The following is an 11,001-nucleotide window of genomic DNA, read 5'->3' on the forward strand; positions in this document are numbered from 1 at the left end:
ATAGCTCCAAGTAAAATTACTGATGAACGAAGACAAAAGAGGGGATGCCATCTGAGGCATCCCCAAGCTTAGGCTCTTGGTTGTCCTTGAATATTGCCTTGGGGTGCCTTGGGCATCCCCAATATTAGGCTCTTTCCACTCCTTATTCCATAGTCCATCGAATCTTTACCCAAAACTTGAAAACTTCACAACACAAAACTTAACAGAAAACTCGTAAGCTTCGTTAGCATAAGAAAATAAAACCACCACTTAGGTACTGTAATTAACTCATTCTTTATTTATATTGGTGTAATATCTACTGTATTCCAACTTATCTATGGTTCATACCCTCCGATACTACTCATAGATTCATCAAAATAAGCAAACAACACGATGAAAACAGAATCTGTCAAAAACAGAACAGTCTGTAGTAATCTGTAGGTTTCGACCACTTATGGAACTCATAAAATTCTCAAATAAATTGGTGGACCTGAGGAATTTATCTATTAATCATCTGCAAAAAGAATCAACTAAATATCATCCTCCAGTAAAAAGTTTTAGCTAATCTCGTGAGCACTAATGTTTCTGTTTTTTTACAGCATGATCGCAAAGACTTTCCCCAATTCTTCCCAAAGGTTCTACTTGACACAAACACTAATTAAAACATAAAACCACATCTAAACATAGGCTAGATGAATTATTTATTACTAAACAGGAGCAAAAAGCAAGAAACAAAAATAAAATTGGGTTGCCTCCCAACAAGCGCTAACCTTTAACGCCCCTAGCTAGGCATGATGATTTCAATGATGCTCACATAAAAGAATAGAATTGAAACATAAAGAGAGCATCATGAAGAATATGACTAGCACATTTAAGTCTAACCCACTTCCTATGCTTAGGGATTTTGTGAGCAAACAACTTATGGGAACAATAATCAACTAGCATAGGAAGGCAAAACAAGCATAACTTCAAAATTTTAAGCACATAGAGAGGAAACTTGATATTACTGCAATTCCTACAAGCATATGTTCCTCCCTCATAATAATTTTCAGTAGCATCATGAATGAATTCAACAATATAACCATCACATAAAGCATTCTTTTCATGATCTACAAGCATAGAAAATTTACTACTCTTCACATAAAAAAAATTCTTTTCATGAATAATAGTGGGAGCAAACTCAACAAAATAATTATCATGTGAGGCATAATCCAATTGAAAACTAAAATCATGATGACAAGTTTCATGGTTACAATTATTCTTTATAGCATACATGTCATCACAATAATCATCATAGATAGCAACTTTATTCTCATAATCAATTGGAACCTCTTCCGAAATAGTGGATTCATCACTAAATAAAGGCATGACCTCTCCAAACCCACTTTCATAAATATAATCATCATAGATAGGAGGCATGCTATCATCATAATAAATTTGCTCATCAAAACTTGGGGGACAAAAAATATCATCTTCATCAAACATAGCTTCCCTCAAGCTTGTGGCTTTGCATATCATTACATCATGGATATTCAAGGAATTCGTACTAACAACATTGCAATCATGCTCATCATTCAAATATTTAGTGCCAAACATTCTAATGCATTCTTCCTCTAGTAAGTGAGCACAGTTATCGGAATCCTTATTCTCATGAAAGATATTAAAAAGATGAAGCATATGCGGTACCCTTAATTCCCTTTTTTGTAGTTTTCTTTTATAGACTAAACTAGTGATAAAACAAGAAACTAAAAGACTCGGTTTGCAAGATCTAAAGATATACCTTCAAGCACTCACCTCCCCGGCAACGGCGCCAGAAAAGAGATTGATGTCTACTACACAACCTTCTTCTTGTAGACGTTGTTGGGCCTCCAAGTGCAGAGGTTTGTAAGACAGTAGCAAATTTCCCTCAAGTGGATGACCTAAGATTTATCAATCCGTACGAGGCATAGGATGAAGATGGTCTCTCTCAAGCAACCCTGCAACCAAATAACAAAGAGTCTCTTGTGTCCCCAACACACCCAATACAATGATAAATTGTATAGGTGCACTAGTTCGGCAAAGAGATGGTGATACAAGTACAATATGGATAATAGATAATAGTTTTTGTAATCTGAAAATATAAAAACAAGAAGGTAACTAATGATAAAAGTGAGCGTAAACGGTATTGCAATGATAGGAAATAAGGCCTAGGGTTCATACTTTCGCTAGTGTAAGTTCCCCCAACAATACTAACATAATTGGATTACATAACTATCCCTCAACATGCAACAAAGAGTCACTCCAAAGTCACTAATAGCGGAGAACGAACGAAGAGATTATGGTAGGGTACGAAACCACCTCAAAGTTATTCGTTCGGATCGATCTATTCAAGAGTTCGTACTAGAATAACACCTTAAGACACAAATCAACCAAAACCCTAATGTCACCTAGATACTCCAATGTCACCTCAAGTATCCGTGGGTATGATTATACGATATACATCACACAATCTCAGATTCATCTATTCAAACCAACACAAAGTACTTCAAAGAGTGCCCCAAAGTTTCTACCGAAGATTCAAGACGAAAACGTGTCCCAACCCCTATGCATAGGTTCATGGGCGGAATCCGCAAGTGGATCACCAAAACATACATCAAGTGAATCAATAGAATACCCCATTGTCACCACGGGTATCCCATGCAAGACATACATCAAGTGTTCTCAAATCCTTAAAGACTCAATCCGATAAGATAACTTCAAAGGGAAAACTCAATTCATCACAAGAGAGTAGAGGGGGAGAAACATCATAAGATCCAACTATAATAGCAAAGCTTGCGATACATTAAGATCATACCACCTTAAGAACACGAGAGAGAGAGAGAGAGATCAAACACATAGCTACTGGTACATACCCTCAGCCAAACGGGAAAATATGATCATATTATATTGCATTAAAATTTCTGAACTTCACTTTGAAATAGTGTACAACAACAGCAAAGGGGCCGCCAAGTCAGATGGCAGTACTACAAAAGGTCATTGATATATCTTCGACGTATCAACCTTGAATTTTTTATTATTGTATCAACCTTGAATATTTTATATGTAATTATGTATCATTTTTTGGACTAACGTGTTGACCCAATGCCAAGTGCCAATTGCTGTTTTTGCCTGTTTTTGGTTTTTCAGGAAATCAAATACCAAATGAAGTCCAAACGCTACGAAACTTTTTGATGATTTTTTTCTGGACAAGGGAGAGCTTAGAAGCTTTGGGAGGAGGCCAGAAGGCAAACGAGGAGACGACAAGGCAACAGGGTGTGCCAAGGGGGGTAGCGTGCCCTGATGCCTTGTGGGCCCCATAATTCTCTAAAAGCATACTTTTTGTCGGAATAAATCCGAGGCATATCGTCGATCATCTGAGGACCAAGCAATCATACAAGGCACGACACCAAGATTTATGAACGAGGTTCACCGATATGGCTACATCCCCAAGGCCTGACTAAGGGCGCTCCTCCCCATGACACGGCTACAATACCACATCCGATCGGCCTGGACGCCGGCACATGCCGCCGGCTTCCCCTGCGTTCGTGTATTATGATGTTGGCATAGGTTACATCGTGTGTCTACCCTCGCTATATATGAGAGGCCTAGGATACAAGTGTCCTACTAGGACACGACTCCATATCCGATCTAAACATAATATTACTCAAAGTCCAACTGTAACCTACCTTGTACACTATATTCGACAACTCTAACACTTATCATTTGATAAGAGGAGGTAAGAGGTACCATGTTAAAACTGCTCCAAAACCAACAGCATGCACGGTTCACGCATATCATCCAAGCCTAGTAATAGTAGTAGATCCAAGGTTGGGGTTGGTTCAACGTCAACACAAAAGACAACATGCAGCTCCATGGTTTCCATAAACATCAAACGACTGACTCACCACGACTAGTTCTTCGGGCACCAATAGCTAGAGTAGTTCCAGGTGCTATTTATTCAGATAGATATAAGATAGATAGACACTGACACATAGCGAGACGCAGTTCACCACCACCCCAAGCATCATCAGGAGCAAATCAGCAGAAGAACATGTAGCTCCTCAAATTCTTGTGCAGCCGAGGCAGCTCCGGCACCGGAATGCTGCCTGCCGATGTGTGCCCCCTTCCCTGGCTCGACGACACGTCCGACATATCTTCAAACCTCACGAACGTGCCTACCTGGGCCGCCGCCAGATGTGCGTACATGATCGGAGCAACTGCAAGCCAACCCAAGCAAAAACCCAACAAAACATAAGGAACAGTGCTCATTATTTGCCAAGCAAAGACATGAGCACATACCGACTGATATCGCTGTTGTGCTCCTCTGGTACCTGAAATGGTCACAGCAACAGGGTTCAGGCATAGCTTGACAACAGTTTTTTTCTTATCAGAATGACACAAAATCATCAAGCTCTGTCACCCTAGACCGCCCTACGTACACGTATGAAAAAGAATGCACAAATTCCTGAAGCTCATCCGCGGTGAAGCCGATCTCATCATGCAGAACATGGTAATGTGTTGGCCTCGATGTGCCCTGGCACACACAACAAAAACTTAAGTAGGACCATCACCGGGCATACTGGTACATGGTGGTAGTAAGAAAAAAACAGAGCAGAAAGCAGAGATTACTTACTATCATCCCAGCATGTGCACACATGTAGAAGTCGAAATTCTTGGGATGGCAGACCTCTTTATCCACGACGGTCCCTACAGAATGAACACTTGCTTTACCATCATTTCACAGAAAATTGCAAGTTTATGCGCCAACCCATGTTTCTCTCTAGAAAATAAGTTGGGGACTCTGCCCTGATTGGTCAAAATAAAGTTTACCAGGAGAAACATTATCCGGAGATCCAGTCTGGAAAAATCTGGTATGATGGTTTTTCTGAGCAACAATTACTGTGAACTTCGGCTCCCATTTCTCATCGAGGAACTTGCAGGCCTGCATTGATTAAAAGTAGATGAAATAACACTGTCCAATACAGGATAATACTTGTACATCACATGTTGAAATAAACACATAAACTACCTGGATGATCTGCTCAAGCTCAATGTTTATGACATCAGTAAACTGGCTTTCGCTAACTCCATCCCTGGAATTAGCATGAGTTGTGTGAGATGGCGGTTAAGACTTCATCCACAATCCATTTTCAGTACAAAAACATTGCAGGAACTACAAATTTACTGGTGTTACCATATAATTTCAGAACTTGGTACCTGAAAATAATAACTTGATCTGGTTTTCTATTCTCAGCACTAGTGTAGAAGTCGATAAGCGATTCCCTGGACGTCCCGAGTGCAATGACATTTTTTACATTAGGAAAGTGTGTGCAATAAAGTATGAGATAGGACTTTCAGCACCCGGGTGCCCCTACACCCTCTATGAACAGTAAATTCAAAACTAATTCAAATTTTTTAAAAAAAAACTGAAATTTTGGGACATCTAACATCATGAAACTTTTGATGATCTTGCAAAGTTTTAGCTAAAAATAACATTGGAAGAACACTCAAATATAAAAAACAAAATCATTGTTCAAAGTTTACGTACATTTTTGAGCAGTGATTTTGTTTTTTCTGGTGAGGGCTCCACGAAGGTTATTTGTTGCTGAAACTTCGCAGGAACATCAAACCTTTGATAATCCTTGATCCCTAAAAGTTTCAGATTTTTTTATTTTTTTTTCAATTTTATATGAATTTACTGTTCATGAGGGTGTAGGGGCACCTGGGAGCTGTTAGACATTTCTCATAAAGTATATGTAACATGCATTCATGAACATGCCGGCATAGTATTGTTGACAAGGAACTGAACTCAAGATTGAATCAAATGTCATGTCTTACCGAATGAGGCCATCATCTTCCGTTCCCCGTGGTTTAAACAAGGAAGACATTGTTTCTAGTTTGGGTGACTGAGTGTGCACTGTTGCTCTGTATTTGGAGATGAGAGGCCACTTGCGAGAATTAACCACCTAAGAAAAATCAAAAGCCATACCAATTCAGAATTTCTACTAGAAATGAAGAATGGTTAAAAAGGATAAATGTGTCAGCCATGGTAGAAGTTGTTGCCTGAGTAGGCTTACAAATACAGTCATAAAAACACTTATCAAATCTGCAATCATTCAGATGACGACTGAGCTACTATTCAGAGATTAGAACTGTATCCCTCTTACCGCAGCAATGGAAGGCCTATCAGATTGCCCAGGCTGACCATGTGACACATCCATGCCCAAGATAATAGTAGGCACCTTCCCCACAATGGGTAATACTGCAGGTGCAGGGGGTAGCTCACCTTGTAGCAGTGTGTTTAGCCCATCAAGCTGGGTAACAGCCGGTGAAAAGACAAAAGCATAAGCATATACAGTAGTCATTAAATACAGTAAAAAGAAAATAAGCTCATGTCAACAAACCTTAGCATTTATCTTCAATAGCACATTAATTAGGTACTGATCGTTGACTCTTGGTGGAGGAGCTAGACATTGTGTGAAGATGCCAACTTCGGCAAGACACTTCCTCTTCCAAGGGCCTGGTTGAAGCAAATATATATTATATATTCTGCAACAGGTAATCATGCTTATAGGGAATGGTAGCAAATAACGATGGCCAAAAACATGAACCAACCATAAATTTCGCAGTTTTTCCTCACAGGAAGAAGGCACAACAGGAACTTGGGTTGTCCAGGTAGCTTGGATTTTAACTGAGCAAACATCTCTTCCACTCTTCGTGACGCAGGAGCTCGTCTTACTGCTGGGCTTTCTTCAATTACATCACCATGAGGGTCCTTATTTCCTGCTAACAAATGAAGTTCAGCAACAGAAAATAATAAAAATTAAATACGTTGTAGAAAAAAATATAACATACAATCCCCATTGCAATTGCATTCCTTGTAAGGTCTCGGACAAGACCACGAGCATCACAACGTGCAGAGAAATTGACAACTGCCCACCTCGTAACAGAACAGGTCTGGATCAGCTTCTGAAACAAAAAAGAATCAGCAAACTAGCAGAAGGTTCATCAATGATGAAGAAGTAATAAAGACATGTTATGGACAGAAAACGTGTTGACCTTTCTCGCAAGGTTCCAACGACCCTTTTGTGGGACGAATTCTTCATCGTTACCGGCTTTCAGCTACATATAGAAGACTTACTTAGATACATTCAGAAGAACATTGAGCACAAGCATGCTAAACTATGTTTGGGAAACTGTTACTAACCTTGGGTGCTTGCAGGATCCTCCCTTCAATTTGAGTAAGATTTCGGGCAATTGTAATGCCACATGCCTTCAGCATGGGGTCAGAGTCATAGTCGCTACGTATAAGTGCCTTGCATTTAGCGTAGGATGAACTATCAGTGAATTTCCATTTGACTAAAAACAGCAAGTTATATATGGTGGCAGCAAGCTGAAATATACTCCCTCCGTCACATAATATAAGAGCACTTTTGACACAGTGTAGTGTCAAAAGTGCTCTTATTTTATGGGACGGAGGGAGTAGATGATAACTCACATCATCAAGAGTTGACATTCTTTGATGAGGCTTTTGTCTGGATTTCTCGACAAGTGAGGACCTCTGAAGAGTAGACAGAGCTTTGGTGTATCTTTGCAGAGGAACAAGCGTGCAAAGCTGGCCATGCAAAAAGTTCACACTAGGACATCAGATCGTCAATAAAATTTCCAAAGGAGAGACGATTATAAGGGTCAAATAGCATAACTGAGATGAACCTCGACAGGGAAGTACGTTGGACGCTTTGGCCTCCCAGCATTGATACATGGAAGATTACCAGAATAGCGCAGTTCTATGCCTCTGTTCTGTACAAAGTAATCATAGACTGTTATTTCAACAGTATCAGTGTCTCCGTTGTCACCGTTCCTCCGCCTCAAAGGAAACCTAGTTAAGCACGCCAATCACAAAGCAATCGATAAATATAGCATAAAATGCTGGTAAACAATAAGACATCTTGCCAAATTACTAATTTATAAGCACTGGTAAAATGAATTAAATGGTAAGGAGGAACTCTCACGTTTGTTCGTTGCAATTTTTCTCAGTCAAACCAATTATCTTGAACTCTAAATTTGTGTGAGTGGTTTTTATCCTCAAGCTCTTGAGGGTACGCTTGACCTGTGAGGCAAAAACATCCAAATTAGAATTATCAAAATAAATATAGTAGGATGATTGTTCATGCTATATTATCAAGAACATCAAAGATACAACTAACCTTTGGCCAGTTAATTTCGTCGGGGCGACGAACCATCTGGTTAGCAAGAAGAAAATCGATAACAGGACCAGGTTTAACTAGCATGGTAGTCGAAACATCTGCAAGTTAAAATAAGTTTGACATGACAACGTTAAATAGCTTGTGGCCGATGGAGTTATATGACAATACAATAGTGTGAGATGCATACCAATATTTAGGGAGAGCCCACTCTGTGCACCACGGAAACTTGAGTGAAATCCTTGGCATCCCAACAAACCGCCGCCCAAATCAATGGAACTTTTAGGATTATTGTGGAAAAATGATTGGCGGACTAGAAGACAGCCCCTGTGAATAGTCAGAAAAATTAACCATTGTCAGGGCATGAAGGCATATCTAGAGCATAAGCTCAGAGTAATGCTTGTGAGAGGCATGGGAGCAAGACATTCATGAAGATACATACTGTTTTGCAGAATGCTGCCTTAGTATGATATCAAGAACTCGAATAGCCTCCAGGGAGTTCTCTGATTCTTCACCTCTAATGGCCTGCGCGATTGCGGCCATAGGGATTTTCGCCGCAAAGCTCAGCTCCACTTTTATAATCTTTGACTGGTACGGCCTCCTCACTCTCTTCGTGTCACTACCTTCAGGACTGTTGCCACTATTACCTCCAGAGCTCCTACAACCAACTAATAATTGGATTATACTGAACACAGAGGATGGTATGTAGTACTAGATAGGGGCAGATAGCCTGCAAGCAGGTCAAGGAGTAGAACTCACTTTCCACTTCCAATGTCTTCCAATACTACAGTGAATTCACTTGGGGAAGAGCCCCAATTGTAAAGAGGCTCTTCTCACCATCATATGCAAAGTCCTTGTTCGCAAGCTCGGACCGGTATGTTTGCACCAGTTTATCCTGCACCTTTCTTCCTATCCCCTTTTCAACAACAGGTTTATCATCCTCATACTTCAGATTGACCTACACATCAACAGTGCCAGATTAGCATGGGGATATGGAAATTAAGGCCACGTTTTGAAATTGCTAGGTGGTGAATTAGCATGGGGAAAGCAAGTAAAGTGTGCTCACATGGTAGTGGTAGAAAAATTCCTCTGAACCCTTCAGGGAGACTTTATAGTGGTTAGCAAGTAGCTGGATGGTGTTCCCTCTCTTCCCTAGCCCAGGCCTGGCCATTGAGAGCCTTTTGGGCTTTGCTGGCTTGTTTGGAGGCAGTTCCTCAGCGACATCTTCTTTTGCTTTGATGGGCACCACGTCGGGAGGCAGAGGAGGTGGTGGTGGTGGCACCTCATCTGGGCCTCCATCACTCGGGTCCATCTTGGCAGGACAGACGGAGCTCTCTGCATGTGCGAAAGGTCAGATGATTAGCAGTACAAAACAAATAAAAACAAAATTGATTCCAGTTCCAGGATGACCAAGAAGCTTCAGCTGTTTAGATGAAAGATTAAGTGCAGTGTATGCTTATACAGTCATTATATCCATTGTAGCTAGGTGTAGGAATTACTGGAATGATGATTATTGTGATCAGAAAGAAATGTCTAGATATGAACAATATTTACACTCTGGCTCTAAACAGAGTTATCCTTTACTAGGAGAACCTGTATATAAAAAAATACGTGCATATTTAGTAGCAGTAACTTTGTAAACAGGAATTAATGATGATACTGATATATTATCAACACAAAATAAATGGTACATATGAAGAAGATTTACTCTGTAGCTCCAAAGTGGGTTGTAAAAATATATTTGGTGCACATATTTTACAAGGAATATAAGCAAAACAGAGATTCCAGAGTTCTATGGTATATGAACTCCCAATAAAATGCATGGCTACACTATTAGAGTATTTGCCTCCTCGCACTTTGTATTAGGAAAAAGGGAAGAAAGAAGTCAAGGTTGTTGGTCATAAAAATGAAAGGATATTCACATTGAACCTAAAAGTTCAAAGCAGAATGAGAGCAGTTCTTTCATACAAAAAACCCTAGCCAAGAACAAATGTCACCCTTGGGAAAACCCCCAAGAAGAACCTCTTCTCATTTACTTATTTTGGTCATCCATGAAAGGAATCGCGTGCGATAATATATTTCGGGGCTCGCTAGAATCTTAGATAGGAGACATCGTGTGCTATAAATGAGATGAGAAATGTAAATATAAATGGCCGGATACTGGAAAGGAGGAGGATTTTTTGGCAGAGACAGATTGCTAGTGGTAGCACAAATAAGAGCAAACCTATTTGAAGAATACATAAAGCTCTCTTTCTTGTCAATTAACCCAGATCGAAAAACAAAGAAATCAAAACCCCCGAGAAAATTTGTTGGCAAAACCCCTAAAACGTTGGGATTGCGAATCTCTCCAGAACGGAAGAGAAAAACCCAGGAGGGGGCGATGGGGGAAGAATGCGTTGCAGATTATAAACCAATGGAAAGATTCACAAACCCCAGGAAGCAAGCTAGCTAGATGGAAGATGGAGATGAAACAAGGGAGGCGATGGGATTACCGGTGGAGCCGGGCGGCGTGGGTCGGGTCGTCTTCTCCGCTGGTCAGATCTCCTCCTTTCGTCTTCACTTATGTGTCTGCGCTGCTTGTGGTTTTTTAAAGAGGGTGAGGGGGGAGGTGAGAGGTGGGGGTAGTAATTAATTGGGGAGGTGGAAGTTAGAAGGCTTCTCCGAGAAGCCGAGAAGGATGACCTGCTGCGAGAGTACCAATACACTATCTTCCATGCAGTGCACTGTGGTGCACGCAACGGGTTCGTGTCCATTTTCTTCTCATTTTTCTTTTCCGAACATACCAACCCTCTTTTAAAGG

At 40.5% G+C, this 11,001-nt stretch overlaps 1 pseudogene; it reads right to left on the reverse strand.

Annotated features, from left to right (window-relative positions):
- Positions 1 to 3,945: 3,945 nt before the first annotated feature.
- On the reverse strand, positions 3,946 to 9,513 carry LOC125523520 (annotated as a pseudogene).
- Between the last annotated feature and the right edge of the window lie 1,488 nt (positions 9,514 to 11,001).

Source organism: Triticum urartu, chromosome 7 (genome assembly GCF_003073215.2).
Source record: "Triticum urartu cultivar G1812 chromosome 7, Tu2.1, whole genome shotgun sequence".
Lineage (NCBI taxonomy): Eukaryota > Viridiplantae > Streptophyta > Magnoliopsida > Poales > Poaceae > Triticum > Triticum urartu.